This window comes from Triticum dicoccoides, chromosome 3A (assembly GCF_002162155.2).
Source record: "Triticum dicoccoides isolate Atlit2015 ecotype Zavitan chromosome 3A, WEW_v2.0, whole genome shotgun sequence".
Classification (NCBI taxonomy): domain Eukaryota; kingdom Viridiplantae; phylum Streptophyta; class Magnoliopsida; order Poales; family Poaceae; genus Triticum; species Triticum dicoccoides.
The window spans coordinates 344,042,207-344,067,590 of NC_041384.1; positions in this window are offsets into that span (position 1 = coordinate 344,042,207).

A 25,384-nucleotide genomic window follows, 5' to 3' on the forward strand; every position below is an offset into this window, starting at 1 on the left:
CAAGACAGATCCAGAAGAGGATTACAATCAACGCAAGACCCGAATCCAATGGATTCGAAGATATTGGGCAGAACAATGGTTTAAGTACCGGTTTGTGACCAAGGAATATGATGAGAAGAATGCCATCAAGCGACCATGGGGAGACATCCTATACAGAAATCTTCAACCCAGGTCCAGAGATGAAGCCATTGAACAAGGCTTCTATCCCTGCATGGTCCGTGGACCACAGCCTGTGGATGCTGACCCATCGTCATTGCTATGGTGTCGTGACGACAATCTGTTCAAGCGCAACTTCCAGTTTGCCCAGAATTCGGAGACGCAGAACAAGAAGTCATTGGGACTAGACTTCAACCCTGGTCCCTCTGCTCCCCGTGCCGATGGCACCCGCGAAGCTGAATCCAATCTTGTTGGGCCCTTCTACAACCTGGAAGGTCTCATCACTCATATCATGGTTCAAGGGACAGCCGTGGATGAGCCTGTAGATGACGCTGAATCTGATGAAGCGCCTGCACCGCCGAAGCCAAAGAAACTGAAGCAGCCTAAAGCTTCAAAGCCTGCCTCAACACCAAAAATCTCACGGGCGAAGCCACTGGCTACTGCACCTCCTGAAGAGAGTGTGCAGTCTGAAGATTTGTCACGCATCTCCAAGCCCTCGAAAGTCAAGATGCCTTTGCAACACACCAGCCAATAACTGACTCCTGCTGTTATTCTATGCAACGATGCTATTGATCTGTCCAGCGATGAAGATATTGCAGATGACGCTCTTAAGCAACTGATCAAGAGCAGAGAAGAAGCAGAAATATTCAATGATTTGCCTCTCTTTGACGTGGCAATCATCCACAACTTCATTTATGAGTGGTTTGACACGCCCAACCTTAGCTTTGAAGATCTGCAACTTCTAATTGGCCTCAGTGCCGCCTTCCATGGCGCCATTGCTTCAGAGCTAGCTCTAGCTCAGCGCATCATTGAACTGAAGCAAAAGATTGACTTTGAGAAAGCTCAGTTCAAGAAGCACATGGCCAAGCTCAGCGTGCAAGAGGTCAAAAATTTCAAGATCATGCTGCATGAGCTCAAAGAAGCCTTTCTCAAGAAGCGTGAAGAAGCTCAAGGTTCTCGTGAGCGCATGAAGAGCCTGGCTGACAAGAGTGTGCAAGCCTACAATGAGGCTGAGAAGCGCAAGGCCCTTGGTCGTCCTGGCATCGATCCTAGGATGGCTGCCAAGAAGAAGAAGCCAGCTGTGGCCAAACCCGAAGCACCAAGGCAGGAAGCACATCCCATTGTCTTCCCAGCCAGCATGACTGGCTCGAAGCCAAAGTTCAGGTCAACCGCTTCAGAACTGAAGAAGAGGAGGACTGCTGAGGCTGAAGCGAGAAAGAGGAAACATCCTGAAGCCTCTGCTGCTGCTCCCTCCAAGAAGAAGCGCAAGACCAAGAAGTATCGGGATGCTCCCACAGAGCCCTTAGTTGTTGAACCTATCTCCATGGTTCGCCCTGCCGCTGAACATCAAGAGCGCCAACTGACTATCCATGAGCCTGCTTCCACAGAGGCTCATGAAGCTGAAGACATTCCAGCAGCTGATCTCACCGCTGCTGAAGACATTGGTCACCATGACAATGTTGAAGATGATGTAGTTCTTCCTCAGATCGAGCACAACTTGGTATCATCGCCTGTGCTTACGCACATCGAACTCATCAGCATTGGTCGTCCTCTAACGCCAATTGCTCAGGATGCATCATGGGCTGATCACCCACAACAACAAGTCACACCACCTTGGCAAGAAGAAGATGATGACTTTGAGGCCCAGCCACCTCCGTCTCCAGAGGCGTCGCCAGCGTTACGCAGGCTTCGCAAAGGACCAAGGTCTCAAGTCCCTCTTTCGAGCGTTCCAGAAGGAGAAGTGCCCCACCAATCTGTTGCACGTCAAGTATTTCCAGATGCCACTCCTACTGTGAATGTCTCCGAGTCTGAGGCTAAAGCTGCTGAAGACCTTCCGGCTGCATCAGCCGATGACACACAAGAAGAAGAACGTGTCTCTACTCCCCCATTACTTAAGAAGCTGTTCTCGAGGAGAACGTGTCTGTGCCCGACCCTCCAGCTCATCAAGTGGAGGTTGAAAATCTTGAGGCTGCCACCACCAACACAAATGAAGCCAATGACGTTGTCATGGCTGAAGCAAATGTGGAGCCTGCACCAACCAATGTGCCAGAAGTCAGTGAAGCCAATGATGCTACTGCTCCTGCGCCTGCTGCTGGTCCTCAGTTTGACTATCACGTTGAGCACATGCCTCAGGTACAGAAGCCAATGCCAAGGTTGCCCGTGTTTCCAGGTCCTGCATCAGCACCCGGATCCTTTAATGTCAACGGCTTCAAAGTAGACAACACCTTCTTCAATAGCGCCAAGAACCCCTACTCAAGGGAAAGAATATCTTCTGATCGGTTCTGGAGCTATCCGCAGCGAAGTTATTACTCATGCATTCTGTACAATCAAGGTCACATTTTCCCTCATATGCGTCTTGACACTGAAGCCATAACTGGTCTGCCTTGCTTGGAAGAAGCTCTGGATTGCTTCAAAGAGTCTGGATTGTTGCCTTTCGTCACCGACCAAGAGCACTGGAACGAAGAGTTGCTGCTCCAATTCTATGCCACTCTTCACATTCGTGGCTACAACAGAGATCCGAAGACTTGGGTCCTTGAGTGGATGACCGACAATGTTCATCACGAAGCCAAAGCCTTTGATATCATTGAGCTCACTGGTCTGCCCACTCCTGGAGATCTTTATGAACCTGGTTGTCAGCTTCACAATGCAGCTATGGAGAGCATCTTTCAGAAGCCTGAACCGAACATGAGTCAGATGCTTAGCATGATGAAGCCTTTGCCTCCAGATGCTGCATATCCTAAGGAGTTCTTTGTCGAAGACCTTGAGTATCTGCCACGCACTATCTATCACATTATCAGGCGAACTCTCTGGCCCATCAAAGGACATTCTCCACATGCAAAGCTGGAAGGTGCAATGAAGACTTTGGTCTTTTATATTCTTCACGGCAAATGCTTCAATGCACAAGACTTCTTCATCCTCCAACTTGCTGCATCAGGATCTGATCTTTTTGGCTTGAAGTTTTATGCTCCATGGATAATGCGGCTGATCAAACTACACTCAGCTGTCTCATATCAGCCCTCTGCTCGCAATCATCAGATCTTTCTGCCTGACGTTGATATGTCCGTTGAAGCCATCTATCCAGAGCCTACCAAGGAGCCTCTTAGTCTTCAGAATGCTGAGCATCAAAGTTTCTCTCAAAACATTGAAGGAGTTGAAGCAGTCACTCGTGTTTATCCTCTGGCTGGTACTACACATGCACCTCATCGTGCCCTCACTGAAGCCACTAAAAGCACTATTGCCCAACGGTCCAAGAAGCGATCTCGTGTTCTTAATGACCGAGAGCTTCTGGTTGCCCTTCATCAGAAACAGGATAGGCATCATGACTGGCTGAAGCGCCAAATGCAAAGCCTCTTGGTGGATGTCAATCGCATTCGCAATCTTGCCACCAAGAATGCCTTTGTTGCCCATGAAACCTGTCGGCGTACATGCAAAGGGCTGACGCTTATGTGTTCTGAAGATGATCTTCAAGAGGATGGCTTCTCTGAACGTTTCAAGTTTGACTCCACACCTCCAAGAAGGACTGTACTGTGACGAACTCCGTCTCTTGAAGACTCTGAGTTCTCTTCCTCCGTGGCAACTATGAATGCCAGAGTGATCGAGGATGAAGACGATGCCACTTCACCGCTCCCTACTTCTGTACGCATCGACACTGCCCCGAGTTTGTCTGCACCGCCGAACTACACCGACGACCTTGCTGCTTCACCTACTCCTCATGGGAACGACTAGATGCTCTATGTCTTCAAACCTTTTTGGTCCTTACTGACAAAAGGGGGAGAAGCATATGAGTTTGATAGTCTTCAAGTGGGTCCATATGGGCGGTTGCTTTATATTTTGCTTAGTGTTTACAACTCTCGTTTTGATACATTTGGTTCTTTGAGTTGTAACACTTAAACTCGATGGTTGTCTGCTACTTATTTGCTATTCTGTGATGCGATGATAAATTCCGCATGTGCGATGATAAATTCCTCACTTAGATCATTTTGCAGACGTCCATTTTTCATTATGCATGTCATTATGTTCACATACTTTTCATGCATGATGAATTGTCATCATAAGTTGAAGAGGATCTCCACAAGTACAACATGCCATGTGCATTTGCATTCCAAAAGCAAATTACTTATATGCACATCTTCAGGGGGAGCCCTTGCAACTTCTGAAGACAATTGCCTATCCTTTACATTTCACATATTATATTCCCCGATGAAAACTTCAACTAGTTTGTCATCAATCACCAAAAAGGGGGAGATTGTAAGTGCATCTAGTGCCACCCCTAGTTGGTTTTGGAGTATTGACGACAAACCTAGTTGAGGGACTAATGTGTTTGTGAGAATTGCAGGATAACACAGGTAGAAGTCCCTCATTGATTCGGTTTTCCTACCAGAGATGACCCCTAAAACTGTATGAAGACATTGAAGTCAAAGGTGGTATGTGAAGACATTCACATTGAAGACTATGACATGAGAAGACATCACGTGAAGACTATGGAGCGCGAAGACTTAGCAGTTTCGTCGTTCAGTGTTTTTCTTTGTTGAGTCATAGGAACCACCATACTGTTAAGTGGGGTCCAAGAGAACCTGTCAGAATGACTGAAGTGATTCTTAACCAAAATCCTATGTCTTCGAGTGAAGACTATGAGAGAAAATCTTGTCCAGAGTTGGATAAGTCAGCTTTGCTTGTGGCCCAAGTAAAGTTGCCGTGTGTGTTTGAAATCTGACCGTTGGAACACGTGTCAGTTCCTTAGTGACCCAGGGTCATTTCGGACAAATCAGGTCGGGTTGCCTAGTGGCTATAAATAGCCCACCCCCTACAACCATAAACGGTTGGCTGCTCAGAGTTAAAGCACGGCTTTTGTCGTTTGAGAGCAACCCACCTCGAAGCCTTTGAGAGAGAATTCCTTGAGAGGATAAAGCCCTAACCACCCAGAGCTAAAGAGTGTTAGGCATCACTTAAGTCTTCTTGTTTGTGTGATCTGAAGACTTATTACACTTGAGGACTGTGAATCCTCCAGCCGGTTAGGCATCGCGTTCTGAGCATCCAAGAGTCATTGTGGATCACCGGTGAACGAAGTATGTGAAGGTTTGGAAGTCTACCTTGAAGACTTACCAGAGTGATTGGGCGAGGACTGGCTGTCCTTAGCTCAAGGGGAATAAGGTGAAGACGAGGTCTTCTGAGTTGAATCTCAGCCTCCCTAACCAGACATACAGTTGTCACAGCAACTGGAACTGGTCCAACAAATCATTGTCTTCAACGAGTCACTGGTTTCATCCTTCCCTTCCCTTTACTTACTGTTTGTCCTTGTGAATTCATTGTACGATTGCATCACCATTATACTTCACTGAGTGATTACTTGTTCTGATTGGCTTCACAATATCTTCCTACCTGATCCTTACTGCCTAGCTGCTATTAGTCATTGTGCTTTCACTTCATTGAATACTTGACTATGGTTTGCCTAGTGTAGTCTACCTTCCGCTGCATGGTAATAGGTTTATTTCTATCGTTTGTCTTCGAAACTTACATGTTTTGAAGACTTTCATAAAAATCGCCTATTCACCCCCCTCTAGTCGATCACTAGCACTTTCAATTATGTTCCTAAATATGTAAGACAATTATTGTCCACTGTCATCGTCCTTATATTCATCATGCTTGCTATAAGTCGCAGTCGATGCTATATAGGTCCGTCAGATCTTACATAAAGATCCATGCAAAACTTTCTTTTTAGATTTTCATTTTTCTCTCTTAAATCTCAATCCAGTGAGACACATAGCCACGCCATAGAACAGGGGCTCGGGTGCCATTAATGGATACATTGGGAGGGAGGTGCGCGGCGGGTAGCGGTCAAACGGATCTCCTCCCGATGAGCATGCATAGGGTCTGATCGCCCGCCTCCCGTACTGAAATAGCTACCCCGCACGGCACCTCCTAGACAATAAAAAAAGGGGAGGCGTGGTGGCACGTAAATGGTAAGTAGAACCCCCATGGTTTCAATAATACTTGTGTTTCCGATTTGTAATGTGACAACATTTGTTCCAAAATGACTTTTTTATTGTTAATGTGTGCGCCTTTGCAAATTGGACAGAAAAAATACCACAGGAGGTTGGTGCCATGTCATGACACGATGCCAAGTTTCATAATTTTTAGGCGCGTTTTGGACTTACAGGAATTAAAAAACCAAGTTTCTCAATCTTTCCAGCCGAGCCACGACGCCCAGATGTATGAATTTCATTCCCATTTCTTGCATGGGACTAAGAAATTCACCCAAGGATGCACATCTGATTTTTCAAACAACTTTGCTGCATTGGAGCCTGTGCTTGTAGTTCAAATTTGAATTATGCACATTAAATGCGCATAAACTCAATTCATGTATAAAAAAGGCCAAACGAACCCGGAATAATTCCAAAATTTAGCACGATACTTCTATTTGGTCTAATCTGCCCGTGTAAAAAAATTAAGGCGGGAGAAGGCAGTGTACGTATCTCATTTCGCACACGGAGGTGACACGTTCCCGCTCGGAACCACGAGCCTTCTTGAGGGAAGCTCCGATTTGCAAGAAGCTTACACCAAAGCTTGTCCCAATTCGGCCAAAAAAATACTGCAGCATGTTGGTGCCATGTCATGACACCATGCCAAGTTTCATGATTTTTAGGCGTGTTTTGAATTTACAGGAATTAAAAAACCAAGTTTCTCAATATTTCCAGCCGAGCCACGACGCCTAGATGTTTGAATTTCATTTCCATTTCTTGCATGGGACATATAAATTCACCCAAGGACACAGATGTGATTTTTTCACCAACTTTGGTGCACAAGAGCATGTGCTTCTAGTTCAAATTTGAATTATGCACATTAAATGCGCATAAAGTCAATTAATGTATAAAAAAGGCCAAACGAACCCGGAATAATTCTAAAATTTAGCACGATACTTCTATTTGGTCTAATCTGCCCGTGTAAAAAATTAAGGCGGGAGAATGCATTATACGTATGTCGTTTCGCACACGGAGGTGACACGTTCCCTCTTGGAACCACGAGCCTTCTTGAGGGAAGCTCCACCTAGCAAGAAGCTTACACCAATGCTTGTCCCAATTTAGCCTAAAAATTTACCGAAGCATATTGGTGCCATGTCATGACACCATGCCAAGTTTCATGATTTTCAGGCGTGTTTTGGATTTACAGGAATTAAAAACCAAGTTTCTCAATCTTTCCCGCCGAGCCATGACGCCCAGATGTTTAAATTTCATTCCCATTTCTTGCATGGGACCTATAAATTCACCCAAGGACACACATGTGATTTTTCAAACAACTTTGGTGCACTGGAGCCCGTGCTTGTAGTTCAAATTTGAATTATGCACATTAAATGCGCACAAACTCAATTCATGTATAAAAAAGGCCAAACAAACCCGGAATAATTCCAAAATTTAGCACGATACTTATATTTGGTCTAATATGCCTGTGTAAAAAAATTAAGGCGGGAGAATGCAGTGTACGTATGTCGTTTTGCACACGGAGGTGGCACGTTCCCTCTCGGAACCACGAGCCTTCTTGAGGGAAGCTCCGGCTTGCAAGAAGCTTACACCAAAGCTTGTCCCAATTCAGCATAACAAATTACCGCAGCATGTTGATGCCATGTCATGACACCATGCCAAGTTTCATGATTTTCAAGCGTGTTTTGGATTTACAGGAATTAAAAAACCAAGTTTCTCAATCTTTCCCGCCGAGCCACGGCGTCCAGATGTTTGAATTTCATTCCCATTTCTTGCATGGGACCTAGAAATTCATGCAAGGACACACATGTGATTTTTCAAACAACTATGGTGCACTATAGCCCGTGCTTGTAGTTCAAATTTGAATTATGCACATTAAATGTGCAGAAACTCAATTCATGTATAAAAAAGGCCAAAAGAACCCGGAATAGCACGATACTTCTATTTGGTCTAATCTGACCGTGTAAAAAAATTAAGGCGGGAGAAGGCAATGTACGTATTTCGTTTCACACACGGAGGTGACACGTTCCCTCTCGGAACCTCGAGCCTTCTTGAGGGAAGCTCCGGCTTGCAAGAAGCTTACACCAAAGCTTGTCCCAATTCGGCCTAAAAAATTACCGCAGCATGTTGGTGCCATTTCATGACACCATGCCAAGTTTCATGATTTTCAGGCGTGTTTTGGATTTACATGATTTAAAAAACCAAGTTTCTCAATCTTTCCGGCCGAGCCACGACGCCCAGATGTTTAAATTTCATTCACATTTCTTGCATGGGACACATAAATACACCCAAGGACACACATGTGATTTTTCAAACAACTTTGGTGCACTGGAGCTTGTGCTTGTAGTTCAAATTTGAATTATGAATATTAAATGCACAGAAACTCAATTAATGTATAAAAAGGCCAAACGAACCCGGGATAATTCCAAAATTTAGCATGATACTTCTATTTGGTCTAATTTGCCTGTGTAAAAAAATTAAGGCAGGAGAAGGCAGTGTACGTATCTCGTTTCGCACACGGAGGTGACACATTCCTTGTCAGAATCACGAGCCTTCTTGAGGGAAGCTCCGGCTTGCAAGAAGCTTACTCCAAAGCTTGTCCCAATTCGGCCTAAAAAATTACTACAGCATGTTGGTGCCTTGTCATGACACCATGGCAAGTTTCATGATTTTCAGACATGTTTTGGATTTACAAGAATTAAAAAACCAAGTTTCTCAATCTTTCCGGCCGAGCCACGACGCCCAGATGTTTGGATTTCATTCCCGTTTCATGCATGGGACCTAGAAATTCACCCAAGGACACACATGTGATTTTTCAAACAATTTTGGTGCACTGGAGCCTGTGCTTGTAGTTTAAATCCGAACTATGCTCATTAAGTGCGTAGAAACTCAATTAATGTATAAAAAGACCAAACGAACCTAGAATAATTCCAAAATTTAGCACGATACTTCTAGTTTGTCTAATCTGCCTGTGTAAAAAAATTAAGGTGGGAGAAGGCAGTGTACGTATCTCGTTTCGCACACGGAGGTGACATGTTCCCTCTCGGAACACGAGCCTTCTTAAGGGAAGCTCCGGTTTGCAAGAAGCTTACACCAAAGCTTGTCCCAATTCGGCCAAAAAAATTACCGCAACATGTTGGTGCCATGTCATGACACCATGCCAAGTTTTGTGATTTTCATGCGTGTTTTGGATTTATAGGAATTAAAAAACCAAGTTTCTCAATCTTTCCGGCCGAGCCACGACGCCCAGATGTTTGAATTTCATTCCCACTTCTTGCATGGGAACTATAAATACACCAAGGACACACATGTGATTTTTTAACCAACTTTGGTGCACTGGAGCATGTGCTTGTAGTTCAAATTTGAATTATGCACATTAAATGCACAGAAAACTCAATTAATGTATAAAAAAGGCCAAACGAACCCGGAATAATTCCAAAATTTAGCACGATACTTTTATTTGGTCTAATCTGCCTGTGTAAAAAAATAAGGCGGGAGAAGGCAGTGTACGTATCTCGTTTCGCACACAGAGGTGACACGTTCCCTCTCGGAACCACGAGCCTTCTTAAGGGAAGCTCCGGTTTGCAAGAATCTTACACCAAAGCTTGTCCCAATTCAGCCAAAAAATTACCGTAGCATGTTGGTGCCATGTGATGACACCATGCCAAGTTTCATGATTTTCATGCGTGTTTTGGATTTACAGGAATTAAAAAACCAAGTTTCTCAATCTTTCCGGCCGAGCCATGACGCCCAGATGTTTGAATTTCATTTCCATTTCTTGCATGGGACCTATAAATACACCCAAGTACACACATGTGATTTTTAAACCAACTTTGGTGCACTGGAGCATGAGTTTGTAGTTCAAATTTGAATCATGCACATTAAATGCGCAGAAAACTCAATTAATGTATAAAAAGGCCAAACGAACCCAAAATAATTCCAAAATTTAGCACGATACTTCTATTTGGTCTAGTCTGCCTGTGTAAAAAAATTAAGGCGGGAGAAGGCAGTGTACGTATCTCGTTTCACACACAGAGGTGACACGTTCCCTCTCGAAAGCATGAGCCTTCTTGAGGGAAGCTCCGGTTTGCAAGAAGCTTACACCAAAGCTTGTCCCAACTCGGGCAAAAAATTTACCACATCATGTTGGTGCCATGTCATGACACCATGCCAAGTTTCATTTTTTTCACGCGTGTTTTGGATTTACAGGAATTTAAAAACCAAGTTTCTCAATCTTTCCGGTAGAGCCACGATGCCCAGACGTTTGAATTTCATTCCCATTTCTTGCATGGGACCTATAAATTCACCCAAAGACACACATGTGATTTTTCAACAAACTTTGGTGCATTAGAGCATGTGCTTGTAGTTCAAATTTGGATTATGCACATCAAATGCCCCAAAACTCAATTAATGCATAAAATGCCAAATGAACCCAGAATAATTCCAAATTTAAACACGACACTAATGTACTAGTTGCATGTTCACTGTACGTAAATGTTCTAGCAATTCAAACACCATCCTTTCCCTCCGTAACACCATTTTGTCTTTCAAAACATAATGAAAAAATCAGGTATACCACAAACAGTTTACTAGAAAGAATCGTGTGGGATGCGATATAAAATATCTTGGCGCACTGTCTTGTCTGGCTTACGCAGGAAGCTTCGTCATCTACAGTCCACCACCCCCGCTTGAACCACACTTGTGCACCAGTTTCTCGTGGCACCGAGCGAATTTTTTTTCCACCATAGAAATATCTATCTTCCCACCCCCTCCCTCCTACCAAAAGCCACATTTCTACTGTTCCTCCTTGCTTTCCAAGTTCAAACCTTCACTGCTGCTTACTGGCAGCTCAGCCTCCTCGCCGGCGACCCTTCTTCTTGCAGCGCCGCCTCCTCGCCGACTACCCTTCTTCTTACAGCGCCACCTCCTCGCCGGCAACCCTTCTTCTTGTAGCGCCGCCTCCTCGCCGACGACCCTTCTTCTTGCTGCGCGGCATCCTCGCCGCTGACCCTTCTTCTTGCTGCGCGGCCTCGTCGATATGGTCAGGTAATCCACACCCCACCCACACCATCCTCCCCTTTTCCCGCCACACATGCCCTGATCGACGACACGACACCTTCCACCGAAATCACTGCCCCCTCCTCCAATTAAGCGCCACCCACAGCCATTTTGCATGCAGTATAACATGGAGCTCAGTAGCATGCGGCCGCACGCGCGCACGAGTTCGCTATGGCTGCCATGTGTGTCAATCGCCAGATCTTGGAGGAGCACCTCATCTTCGAGGCCACCGTCGACACCGCCACGCGGTTGTCCACTTTAAAATATAGTTCGTGCTGTTTTCTCGAGGCCATCGTCAGTGCCTTCTAGTAATTTGTCCTCTATAATGTTAATATGCAATCTGATGTTCAGTTAATAGTTTGGTCCTCTTAAATATAATGTTCCGTTAACACTTTGGTCCAACAATTGCTACATTTCGTAGTACTGTTCTCAAGCATTCTTTGTTTTGTTAACTGCCTTATCTTCTAGTACATGTTTCTATTCTGCAATGTCGTGCTTGGTTAACTATTTTGGTTCATTTGGTCTGCTGTCCATTTAACTGTTTGTTTCAGTTCTGCAATTTGATTTTCATTTGCCGTGGGTACAATTTTGTGACACCAATCGAATTTGGTTGTACTCAATACATATTCTACTAATAGTATGGCAACTCTAAATTAACCTGATCAAGATCTTCCGTATGTGTGTTGCAGGGAAAAAATGGGAGACACTGCGGGTTTACCATCGAGGTTTGTTCAAGCAGGGTCTTTTGGCTAATAGCACATTATTGTGCAGTTGCAAGAATCATTCTAGTATTTAGGTTTCTTACAATTTGGTCTTGCACATGTAGGTCCTGCTGTCAGAGGCTTAGACCCACTGTTTGACCCATTTTGCATATGGGGAAATGAGATGTCCATGAATATCAGTCAAGTCAGAAAGATTGTTAGGATGAAGAAACTTGCACGAATAACAACAAGATCTTTGTTTGCACAATGAAGAAGACATCAGTCAACTATAGGATGGTACCAACTCAAACCTTGTTTTTACCCCTAGCGCCATTTCAAAATTTACAACAGCAATTTATGCATAGCTTTGTTTTCAGTACTTTTCAAAGAAGATCACCAATGATTACCTCTCAAACCACCTACATGATCAACAGGCGAGGAAGGTATTCATTCAACACCCATGGTACAAAATTGAAGTCTTGCTGAAGAGGACAAAGGTTGGGCGGGCAATTATCCATAGGTACTGGCCTAAAGTTGCAAGGACATTCAACATCACTGAAGGCTCAATATTTGCCTTCCGCTTCTACAGTTTCCCAGATGAGATTCATCTGTCTATTTACCATGTATGATGCTACTTTCCAAAGTTTTTTGATGCTGCATGTGAAACTTGGTGCTGTTCTGTAATGGCGTAACTGAGTGCCGAAGCTATTTGATGTAATTCGATTATGAAATCCTGGTTGCTTTTATATAGATATGAAATATCTGGCATGTTTTATAAGAAATATCAGTTTGATTACTACATGGATTATCAATAATAGGCTAATTACCCTGCTTATTGGGGTTTTCTATTGCAGACGTTTACTCAGACAGCACCGTGGGCGATGAACTCAAACAGCCCACACGGTTTCTATAAAGTAGGCGTGTTCGATCAACTAACAATCAGGCATGGCGTCCGGCAGTGAACTGTCTGCGTTAGGCCACCTTGCACAAAAGCTTCCACACAAAGAACTGTGTGTGATATACATACCTACGGAAATGTTTCTCTAGGGTTGATCGTGTGGGACATACATACCAATGGAAATGATTTTCTGGGATTCACCGTGTGGGATGTACATACCTACGGAAATGATTTTCTGGGATTGACCATGTGGGATGTACATACCTACATAATTGTTTTTCTCAGATTACCATGTGGGGTGTACATACCTACGGAAATGATTGGGTTTCGATGCCCCGCTCGATCGCACACGGTACCAGCCTGTGTCCTAGGAGGCCTATCCCCGACGACTTCTGGGTCGTGTGGGAAGGAGCCCCCTATCGCCCACACTCACTTGGCGACGGTTCCAAATGCCGCCGCGGAAAGGGGTTAAAAACCGTTTGTATAGCATGTCGTTGTACGAGTGGAAGAATGCAACGAATGATTATAAGCAAATTCAATATGAGGCAAGCATTATTCTCACATTTTCAGGTTATTCTTCACAACAGCCCTAAGCATAGTAGACAATGTTCTATTGATTACTTCAGTTTGCCCATCAGTTTGGGGTGACATATAGTACTGAAAAGCAGTTTAGTCATCAGTCCATAAACATCTCCAAAAGTGGCTACGAAATTTAGTATCAAGATCTGAAAAAATTGTAATTGGCACACCATGCAAGCGAATAATTTTGCGAAAGAACAAATCAAAAACATTAGCAGCAGCATCACTTTTATGACATGGTATAAAGTGTGCCATTTTCAAAATTATGCTATGCTTCCCCTTCTTCGTTCGAGGTAAACCTAAACAAAGTCCATAGATATATCCTCCCATGGAACACTAGGTACAGGTAAAGGCATATATAACCATGAGGATTGAGTCATGACTTAGCTTTTTGACATGTAGTGCAGCGAGCAACAAATGCTCAACATCCCGTCTCATCTTTGGCCAAAAGAAATGTGTAGAAAGTACGTCCTCCATCTTCTACACACCAAAGTGTCCCATTAAACCCCCTCCATGCGTTTCCTACAATAACAAAAGACGAACAAAGCTAGTTGGAATGCATAGCTTGTTAGCACAGAACACAAATACATCTTTAATGATGAACTAGTTCCATGTTCTTTTTTCTTTACAGTTCTGCATTACATCTTTAAAAGCATCATGAACATATTGATCTTTCATGCTCTCCAAAAAATGCATTTTAAAGTCAAGTTGAGAAAGCATAGTACAGCAACGAGACAATGCATCAGCAATAACATTTTGTTTAGCCTTCTTGTGTTTAGTGACATAAGGGAAAATCTCAATGAATTCAACCCATTTAGCATGTCTACGGTTCAGTTTTTCTTGACTTCTAATATGTTTCAAAGATTCATGATCGGAATGTATAACAAATTCTTTGGGCCATAAATAATGTTCCATGTTTCCAAAGTCTAAACAAGAGCATATAATTTCTTATCATAAGTAGAATAATTCAGACTAGGCCCACTCAATTTCTTAGAAAAGTATGAAACAAGTTTACTATGTAATAACACACCTCCTAATCCAATTCCACTAGCATCACATTCAATCTCAAAAGTCTTATTAAGAAAAGGAAGTTGGAGTAAAGGAGCATGTGTTAACTTATCTTTCAAAACCGTGAAGGCTTCTTCCTATGCGGTCCCCAAACAAAAGGCACATCCTTCTTTGTAAGCTCATCGAGAGGTGCAACAATGGTGCTAAAGTCCCTCACAAAATGTCTATAGAAACCAAGGAGTCCAAGAAAACTCCTGACTTGTGTAACCGTTTTGGGTTGCGGCCAACTGTCAATAGCTTTAATCTTGGCTTTATCAACTTCAGTTCTCTGTGGAGTAACAACAGAGCCAAGAAAAGATACTCGGTCGGTGTAAAAGGTGCACTTCCCAAGGTTACCAAACAAACATGCATCACGTAGAGCAATAAAAAACAGCACATAAATGTTCCAAATATTCCTCCAAAGATCTGCTATAAATCAGTATATCATCAAAATATACTATCACAAATTGTCTAATAAAAGCACGTAAAACTTCGATCATTAATCTCATGAAAGTGCTAGGTGTGCATGACTAACCACTCATATAAGCCAAACTTAGTTTTAAATGCACTTTTCCATTCATCTGCCAATTTCATACGGATTTGATGGTATCCACTACTGTTGGTGCAACAAACCCTGGGTCCATTGCCCAAACTGTGCATAGGCACGAGAACAAGATTGCAACACCAAGGTCGGGTTGGAGCACAAGGGATCAGTTCTTTGAAGGACCAACGTGTAGCACAAGAGGACCAAGACTAGCCAGAGAAGCAAGATATTGCTAAGGGAAAAACCTCCCTTGCCAGGCGGGCTAGCCTGGCGAGGATGGGGTTCCCCTAGGAAGCAAGCCTTCGGGTCATCTCGACAGGCCTGCCGGGGCTTACGAAGGCAGAGCCACCCCACCACGCCACCTCATCACGACCCGTGTCGTTGATCAGTGTGGTGTCAAGATCCAAAGTGACTAAGTGGCTGCTATTCACCACATGGCAACAACTTCCTACAGAAAATACCTACAAGTGACACCCGTCCTGCGATGTGTCGAGCAAGCAGGCGCAAAGCTGGCGAAACAGCCTGACAAGGCCTTCCGTGCCATCTATGATGTGACGTTGAGCGGTGCATTTAATGCACTCTGTCAGCCTGCAGAGTTACGTATCATAGCACTGTTTGCTATCTAGTCAGTGCACAATGACTGATTTTCCATTGTGGTGACCCCTTTATCTATAAAAGGAGGCCCAAGGCAATCGTAAACAGGGTTGCCTAATCCACGCCCTCACACATTCATACGCGCGTAGCCGTTTCGCCCCGAGGCAACCCTGCCAGGCAAATGAGTTGCGCTCACCACCATTTTTCCAACATCAATCAACCAAAGCAGCAGTAGGGTTTTACGCCTCACGGTGGCCCGAACCTGGGTAAAGACTGCTCGTGTGATCTATGTCCTTCTATTCCACGCTCCTCTGCTCTTTGTGAAATGTGCCATCCCCTGGCCGAACCAGAAAGGGGCTCTTGGTCCCATAGGTGGTCATGGTTTCCCAAGACATCTTTGGCGCGCCAGGTAGGGGCAGCACTTGCGCGAACCTGAAAGCGTGAGCAGCGCTTCATCTTCATCACCATTTTCATCAACGACGGCTCCATCAACTATGGCACCCAAGAAGAAACCCAGTGTTGCAGCTCACCCGACCACCTAGAAGATTCCGCCACCCGCGGCCGCCAACGTCGCGGGGGATGCAGAGGCACGTGAGGATGTGGGCGCTGCGGGGGACGCGGTCGGCGTAGGCGGTGTTGTCACCACCTCCCCCGTGGCCGAAATAGGAGCAAGAGGCACCGAAGGAGAGCAGCATCAGCAACATCCCAGTGATCACGCTCCATGAGGTACGAACGAAGGGGTTGTTCCATCTGTACCTCTTCCCCTTGCCGAAGGGCACAACTACAGTGGTGGCACCCGGTCTGGGGCGAATCACCACCCTCCGGCCGACCCCGCCACGGGTGCGACCGCAGGCAGCGCGCCTCCCCCGGAGCGGGTTGACCCGGCCACTGTGCCCAATGGAACCACTGGCCTCAAGGGCCTTCACCACATCATCGTGCCATCCAAGTGGCCGGCTCGCAACATCGAGGGTGCGATGCAGTCGCCACTGGCATCGTAAGAAGCCGGGTGATGGTACGATCTACATTGTCATCACCAATGCCAAGCACCACTACGGAGGCCATGGCGTGGGCCCAACTGCTGTTGAGGTTCCCGCCAGCGACCAATCAGATGGATAAATGGGGAGCCACAATTCAGAGTCTGATATGCTTTGCCGAGGCTAGGGGATCATAGCGAGCTGGCCCGTCGTGGCCTTCCCAAGCAACGACAACGGCTCGTGCTGCTAGCCGTACGGAAGGGGCCACCCCACTGTGCAGTACCCACCATGGCAATCAGTGTAGGAGCCGTGAAATCAAGAACCCGACGACGTCTCGATGGCCTCTTCCGACCCTCGAGCACGTGCAGGCCAATGGCGAGCCCCGGAGGACAAGCAAAGGGGAGGTGCGCGCGTCATCGTCGAGCGATGATGCGCCGACCACCGTCGGACCAATGGGTGTGATGGCCCTGACGTCGACGAGCCTGCGCTCGAGGATGGCGGGTGCCTACCTTTCGAGGTTGGGTGCCCTGCCCTTACTCGTGAGCTGCAGCAAGTCGTTGGCCATCCGCTCGCACGTTCAAGCCAGAGATACCCAAGAAATATGATGGGAGGCTGAACCCGGCAAAGTTCTTGAGCATCTACACCATCGATGTTCAAGCTGTCGAGGGAAGAGATGAGAGGGTGTTTCCCAACTAGTTCCCTCTGGAACTCAAATCCAATGTGAGGTCTTGGGTGATGCACCTGCCGGAGAACTCCATTTTGTCATGGGCTGACCCGTGCCATGAGTTCATTGGCGCCTTCACGGGGGGTCATCAAGAACCAGGACGGCCAAGCGACTTGCAGCTTCTCCAACAGAAAGGAGAGACTCTCCGCAAGTATTTGCAGAGATTCAGCAAAGTCCACAAAAATATCCAAAATATCCACCCAGCGGCTGTGATAGCTGCCTTCTAGTACAATGTGCGCAACTGCAGGATACGTTCCAAGATGAATGTGTGGTTGGCCAAGACTGTGAAGGAGCTTTACACCTTGGTGGAAAAATGCGCTCAGGTGGAAGAGGGAAGGAAACTCCCTGGAGAAGAAGATTGCGTCGACATTGACTCAGAGTATGACACTGAATCCACCAGTCAAAAGAAGAACAAGAAGCGCAACAAGAGGTGCAAGGATAAGGCAGTGATGACCGTCTAAGGATCGGGCACTCTTAGTACCGGCAAGAAGGCTAAGGCCGAAGCCCCCGGCAAGGAAGCTGCCCCGTGCGCTGACTGTCGGGAGGCTGCGGCTGCCGAGAAGGCTGGGAAAGGAGATGGCCCGTGCTGCAAGATCCATTGGACCAAAGGCCATGATCTCCAAGAGTGTCATCAGGTTGAGCAGCTCGTCAAGAGGCAGAGGGCTAAATATGAGAAGCGTGATAAGGAAAAAGGTCGGAATGGAACTGGCGGGAAGGGCCGAGGCGGTGAAGCAAGTTGCCCTGGCAAGGCTTTTCGGAACCAAGGAAAGCCCGCCAGGGGCCAAGAGAAGGAAGTTTGCAATGATGAGAGTGATGGAGGGGATGAAGAGGAAACCAGCGAGCAGGAATTCGAGAATACCACTAAAGCCCTATGCATTGACGAAGGTGCATCTTTGTACTCCTCTCACCACCAACTTAAAAGATGGGCGCGTGAGGTCAATGCTATAGATCCAGCGGCAGAGTATTGGAAGCCGCTCAAATGGTCACGCACGCCTATCATCTTTCACGAAGAGGACCATCCTAACCGCACCACTGCAGTACGGTGTTTGTCGTTGTTGGTTTCTCCAACAATTCGCAACCTCAACGTCACAAATATTTTGGTTGATGGCGGGGCCGGGTTGAATCTGATTTCCCCAAGGAGTCATGGGCATGTTTTAGATAGTAGAGGAAGAACTAAAGGTCATGGGCATGTTTCAAGGAGTCAACCCCAGCAGGAGTCATCCTAAGGGGAAGATCACGTTGCCGGTGACACTCATGGGAGAATTGAACTACCGGACCGAGAATGTTGTGTTTGATGTGGTCGATATCCCCCTGCCATACAATGGGACTCTTGGACGCCCAGCTCTGGCAAAATTCATTGCAGCATCCCACTATGCATACAACACCTTGAAGATGCCAGGGCCGGTAGGAGTCATTTCCATTCCATCAGATGAGAAAGACCCAATCATTTGTGTGGATACGATGTACCGGGACACGGTCGCGGTAGAGGCTGCGGCAGCGGCAGTTCCCGCTAAGTAGAACAAAGGGAAGAAGAAGGATAGCAGGGTCACCAGTAAGGAATCCGGGAAGCGTACCTCTTCAGAGTGTGCTGGACCTGTTGATGACTTGCCGGAGAGTTCCAACAGCAAGAGATCCAAGGTTGCTGCACCACATGCGAAAAAGATCCCGGCAGGGCTGGCTGGCGTTGATGGTACCTTCACTATCAGCGCCACCCTTGATGAAAAATAGGAAAGCGCGCTCGTTGCCTTCCTACGGGCGAATATCGTGTGTTTGCCTGGCAACCATCTGATATCCCCGGTGTTCCCAGGGAGGTAATCGAGCACCACCTTATTGTCTGCCCACATGCCCAACCCGTCAAGCAGAAGGTTCGAAAACAGGCCTTGGAGAGACAACAGTTCATTGCCGAAGAGATTAAGAAGCTTGAGGCAGCTGGTCTGGTCAGAGGAGTACTACATCCCACATGGTTAGCAAACCCAGTGGTCGTATGCAAGGCTAACGGGAAATGGAGGCTTTGCATAGATTTCACGGATCTCAACAAGGCTTGCCCGAAGGACCCATTTCCCTTGCCGCGCATCGACCAAATTGTGGAATCCACTTCAGGTTGTGATTTGCTCTCCATTCTGGATGCATACTCTGGGTATCATCAGATCTTCATGTCCAAGGAAGATGAAGAGAAGACCTCGTTCATCACCCCATGTGGTACGTACTGCTTTGCATGCATGCCTTTTGGGTTAAAGAGTGTCGGGTCCACTTTTGCAAGAGCAGTCCAGATTGGTTTTGAACCATAGTTGCACAGAAACATTGAGGCTTATATGGATGATATTGTGGTCAACACCAAGGACAGATCAACACTCATCCAGGATTTGTAGGAGACATTTGCTAATCTGCGCAAGATCAACTTGAAGCTAAATCCGGAGAAGTGTGAGTTTGGCATTCCCTCCGGCAAGCTACTTGGGTTCTTCATGGCCCATCCTGGGATCGAAGCCAACCCCGACAAGATCAAGGCTATCGAGAAGATCCCGGCACCCAGGATAATCAAAGATGTGAGGCGTCTGATAGGGTGCGTTCCGCACTTAGCAGATTCATCTCCAAGTCTACCGAGCATGCCCTGTCGTTCTTCAAAATTTTGAAGAAGGCAGGGCCCATGAAGTGGACCCCGAAAGCAAATGCAACTTTGCAATATTTGAAGACTTACTTATCCTCTATGCCTGTCGCGAGATATCCGCAGCCACCTATGGGACCGGGTAGCCCCTTGTTGGTTTGGTGGGGGACATCGCGTTGCACAAAGAGTAGAACAGCGCGCGGCAGCGCGGCAGAGAGCACATAAGAAATTTACCCAAGTTTGGGCCGCCGCGAGGTGTAAGACCCTACTCCTGCTTTGGTGGATTGATGGTGGAAATGAACGTGGTGGTGTGTGGTACACTTGCCCGGGAAGGCATGCCTCAAGGCTACAGTGACCACAAGCGTATGGTAGCTTGGGTTTTGTCAACTTTCCAATCCTCTAACCCCCTCCTACGACGGCCATGGGCCTCCTTTTATAGATTAAGGGGTCACCATAGTGGCAAAACAGTCATTACCCACTGATATGATAGCAAATTGTGCTATCATACCTAACTCTGCGGGCTGGCAGGGTTAATTAAATGCACCGCTCAGTGCCACATCACTAGTTGCCCGGCAAGGCCTGCCGGGCTTATCTTGCCAGCTCCACGCCTATTCTCTTGACACGTCGCTGGACGGGTGTCACCTGTGGGTTTCTTCCATAGGAGATGGCTGCCATGTGGCGAATGCTACCACTTAATCACCATGTGGCTTGACACCGCACTGATTGACGACGTGGGTCGTACTTGCATGGTTGGCAGGATGGTTCAGGCCCCGCAAGCCCCTGCAGGTGCTGCCATGGAGCCTTGGATGCTTGCTTCTGGTGGTGGCCTGGCCCTTCGCCCTGCCCGGCGAGGGAGGCCCTTCTTTTGCTGATATCTTGTTCCTTTGGCTCGCTCTCGATCCCTCTGAGCTGCGTGTTGGTTTTTCAACCTCTGAATTAAGTTGGTGCTCCAATCTTGATCTTGTGCCTATGCACAGTGGTGCAACATACCAGGGTCTGTTGCACCGATAGAAGGCCTCGAGACTGCCCCGATCGCGTTGTGGAGCGTCGGCGGTTTAGGGCCTAATAAGTGCACAGGCAGGGCTGCTGAAGGGGTTGGCCCCTTTGAAGTTTTCCGTTGCTGCTTCATTAGTCTTGATCTTTGGGGCGGTTTCCCATTTCCACGCGCGCGGTGCATGGTGTCGTGGAAGAACTTGGAATGTGGCCTTCGGATTCTCCTCGCCCACGATCATGGGTCGAAAACTGCCATCCCACAAGCCCCCCCCCCCGTTCCGCATGCTCCTTGCCACGTGCTCCACATGCATTGGACGTGGTAACTAGCAGATGCAGAGGACACGGGGAGGAGCGTTGTAGCTGAAACCCGAGTGTCGATGGTTGGGGCAGAAGGGCGACCTCGGCCCCCAGAGCCATAATGGGTGCAGAGAGGCCGCATTGGAGGAGAGGGGTGACCGTCTCCTGTAGGAGGGTCAGCCCCTTGCCCCGTTTCCCTATAAAAAGGCCTGGGGTAGTGTTCTTCAGCGCACACTCCTCCTTCTCTTCTATGATCCTTCTTATCTATCCATGGTGCGAGGCGGAGGGCGTGGTGGAGCTCCGGTGGTGGCGACGAGGGCTTCTTCTCGACAGCGCGCCCCTCCTCCCCGGGATCTTGAGGTAGCGGAGCCATCTGCAAGGAGGGGAGGAAGGGGCGTGGCCATGGTCGCCGCGGTGCTCGAGGAGGAGGAGGGGCGGCGCCCCGGTGGTGCCCCCGCCGGCGGCTCCACCCCCGATGGAAGGCCATGTCGGGGACGATCCTCGAGAGTTCATCATCAGGCTGTATAAGCCCCTACGTAGTCGCCTTCGCCTTCCATCCTTCTTTGCCCGAGAGATGGAGCACGAGCAGTCGCATGCCCTGAGGTTGCACATGAGGGGTTGTGGAGATGGGAGCACGAGGGTTGACGTCGACTTCCCTGCCCTCATGTCATGTACCTCTGTTGCGGCTGGAAGACCTTTGCTTGTGCCCTAGCTTTTCGGAGGGGCACATTCTCCATTTCAAATTAATGGAGCGTGGCCTTCTCTCCGCCAAGATCTTTGGGCGCTCGGGAGGCCGCTTAGGGTGCTTCATGGAGAGCTCAGCCGACGATGAAAGCTCCTCCTCGAGTGAAAGTGACGAGGAGGATAGTGACGGTGATGGCGACAACAGCAGGCGGAGGAGCAACGACTTCGACTCCAGCTGATCATGGCCCGCACCATCTTCATCAGGCGGCAACACCATCATGTGCATTCGCATCTCCTCCCGGCAATGTGATTTGCCTGGGAGTTAGATGCAGAGGTGTGGATGGTGCTGCCGGGCTCCTTCAGTTGTCTTCCAGCTGGACCCCGGCAGGCTTCCTCTCAGGCTGCAGCTTCATTAGCCTTGCCGAGTCCTGCTAGCCCTGGTGACTGTGGTTGACGGGGTTGCCTTCTGTCTTGCTCTCCATCGAGGCGTTCCCTCGCGCTTCCACTTCCCCCAGGCTACCTCTCATGGAGCCCAACGAGAGTGGGTCGGGCCATCGCCTTGACGCTCCTTTTGCCCTCCTCACCTTCGATGGCTGTACTTAGGAGGAGAGGGACAAGAAAGGGCATCACAGAGCACTTATCTTTTTTCAATCTTAAATATGTAGGTACTTGCCAAATTTTAATCCAAATAATGTAATCTCTCAAGTCCATCTTTGTATTCTGTAATGCTTGTACTTGTAACTGCATATGAATGAAAAAGATGAATCTTGTCGGGAACTCACGCATGTGTACGTCCATGCAGAGGAAAAGTGCCTCTTTAATAGAATAAACGAGTTTTCCCCGGCAAGATATCCTGCCGGCACCCTCTTTGTCTGCCGGAGAACTTCGCCTGCTGGGGAACAAATAGAGGGACCAGCTCCCCGCCAACTCCTTTTTCCCAAAGGCCATTGCGACCACCCTGACCGAAGCAACGTTCAAGTCATGGATGGAGCACCTAAGTTTCAAAGAGGGAGGCGAGGTTTTCTTATGCAATGTAGCTTTACAGAATACTAATGGACAAGAGATGAACTTATCTATTTGGCTTGTCGGGGATCGCTGCGCCATGCAATCTTCTCGTCTCTTGTCGAAGCCAAGTTCATGGCAAGAACCTGCAACTCCATGTAGATGAGAATGAATGCAGGATGCAATCCTATCTATATGCATATGCAAATGCTTATGCAATGATCTGGGTGTGCTTGTGCATGCATGCAATCTTAGTTGGGGTCCCCCTACAACACTTCTTTATTTTCTCTTGCACGGGGTCATCGCCCCGGCTTCTACAAGGGGTTACATGCAACTTCGGCAATGCCATGTACAATGGGTGGCTGCCGGATAGGGCCCGGCAGCCTCTGCGCCTTACGGGTAGAACTTACGGAGATGCTCAATGTTCCATGAGTTTTGCAACGGCGTGCCATCTCCGGTCTCCAGACGGACTGCATCGGGTCTGGAGACTCGTACTGCCCGGTAAGGGCCTTCCCACTTCGGAGATAACTTGTGTGTACCCTTGGCGGACTGAATGCGCCTAAGGACAAGGTCACCTCCCTCAAGACACCAGGCACGAACCCTGTGGTTGTGATAGCAACGCAGGGCTTGCTGATAGCGTGCAGCACACGTAACGGCCTAGAGACGGTTCTCCTCGAGTACCACAACATCATCACGCCGGTGCTGATCTTGTGCTACTTCATCGTAGGCAAGCACCTGAGGAGACCCATAAATGAGTTCCATGGGGATAACTGCTTCTGCCTCATAGACCAGGGAGAAGGGAGTCTTCCCGGTAGCTCAATTAGGGGTCGTTCTGAGGGACCAGAGAACTACCGTCAGCTCCTTGATCCACCGTCTACCGTGCTTCTGCAGCGTATCAAAAGTCCTTGTCTTGAGTCCATGAAGCACTTCAGCATTCGCCCTCTCAGCTTGTCCATTGCTCTCGGGGCGTGCCGCAGAGGCAAATGAGATCTTGCATCCGAGGGTTTGAACATATTGCATGAAGGCGTGGCTCGTAAATTGGGTGCCGTTGTCAGTGATGATCCTTGCCGGAACTCTGAAATGACACACCAATTCTTCCAAGAACTTGATAGCTGACTGAGCAGTCACCTTCCGCACGACAGTCACTTCCGGTCACTTTGTAAACTTGTCGATGGCAACAAACAAGAATTCAAAGCCCCCGATTGCTTGGGGGAAGGGGCAGAGGATATCGAGCCCCCAGACTGAAAATGGCCATGACAGAGGGATTGTCTGAAGAGCTTGGGCAGGCAGGTGTGTTTTCTTGGAATGAAACTGACAGGCTTCACATGTTGTGACGAGCTCAACTGCGTCTTGGAGGGTTGTGGGGAAATAGAAAACTTGTTGGAATGCTTTCCCAACTAATGCCCTTGATCCAATGTGTGAGCCGCACATTCCTCTATGAATCTCACCCAGCAGTTCCTTTCCGTCCTCCTGGCAGACACACTTCAATTTCACACTGTTGGGCCTCCTTCTGTACAGAGTGTCATTTATGACCCACAAGTATAGGGGATCTATCGTAGTCCTTTCGATAAGTAAGATGTCGAACCCAACAAGGAGCAGAAGGAAATGATAAGCCATTTCCAGCAAGGTATTCTCTGCAAGTACTGAAATAAGTAGTAACAGATAGTTTTGTGATAGGATAATTTGTAATGAGCAACAAGTAACAAGAGTAAATAAAGTGCAGCAAGGTGGTCCAATACTTTTTGTAGCAAAGGACAAGCCTGGACAAACTCTTATATAGAGAAAAGCGCCCCTGAGGACACATGGGAATATCGTCAAGCTAGTTTTCATCACGTTCATATGATTCACGTTTGGTACTTTGATAATCTGATAAGTGGGTGGATCGGTGCTTGGGTACTTTCCTTACTTGGACAAGCATCCCACTTATGATTAACCTCTATTGCAAGCATCCGCAAATAAAACAAAAGTATTAAGGTAAACCTAACCATAGCATGAAACATACGGATCCAAATCAGTCCCTTACGAAGCAACGCATAAACTAAGGTTTAAGCTTCTATCACTCTAGCAACCCATCATCTACTTATTACTTCCCAATGCCTTCCTCTAGGCCCAAATAATGGTGAAGTGTCATGTAGTCGACGTTCACATAGCACCACTAGAGGAGAGACAACATACATCTCATCAAAATATCGAACGAATACCAAATTCACATGACTACTAATAGCAAGACTTCTCCCATGTCCTCAGGAACAAACATAACTACTCACAAAGCATAATCATGTTCATAATCAGAGGGGTATTAATATGCATATAGGATCTGAACATATGATCTTCCACCAAATAAACCAACTAGCATCAACTACAAGGAGTAATTAACACTACTAGCAACCCACAGGTACCAATCCCGGACTTGGAGACAACAATTGGATACAAGAGATGAACTAGGGTTTTGAGAGGAGATGGTGCTGGTGAAGATGTTGATGAAGATTTCCCTCTCCCGATGAGAAGAGCATTGGTGATGACGATGGCGATGATTTACCCCTCCCGGAGGGAAGT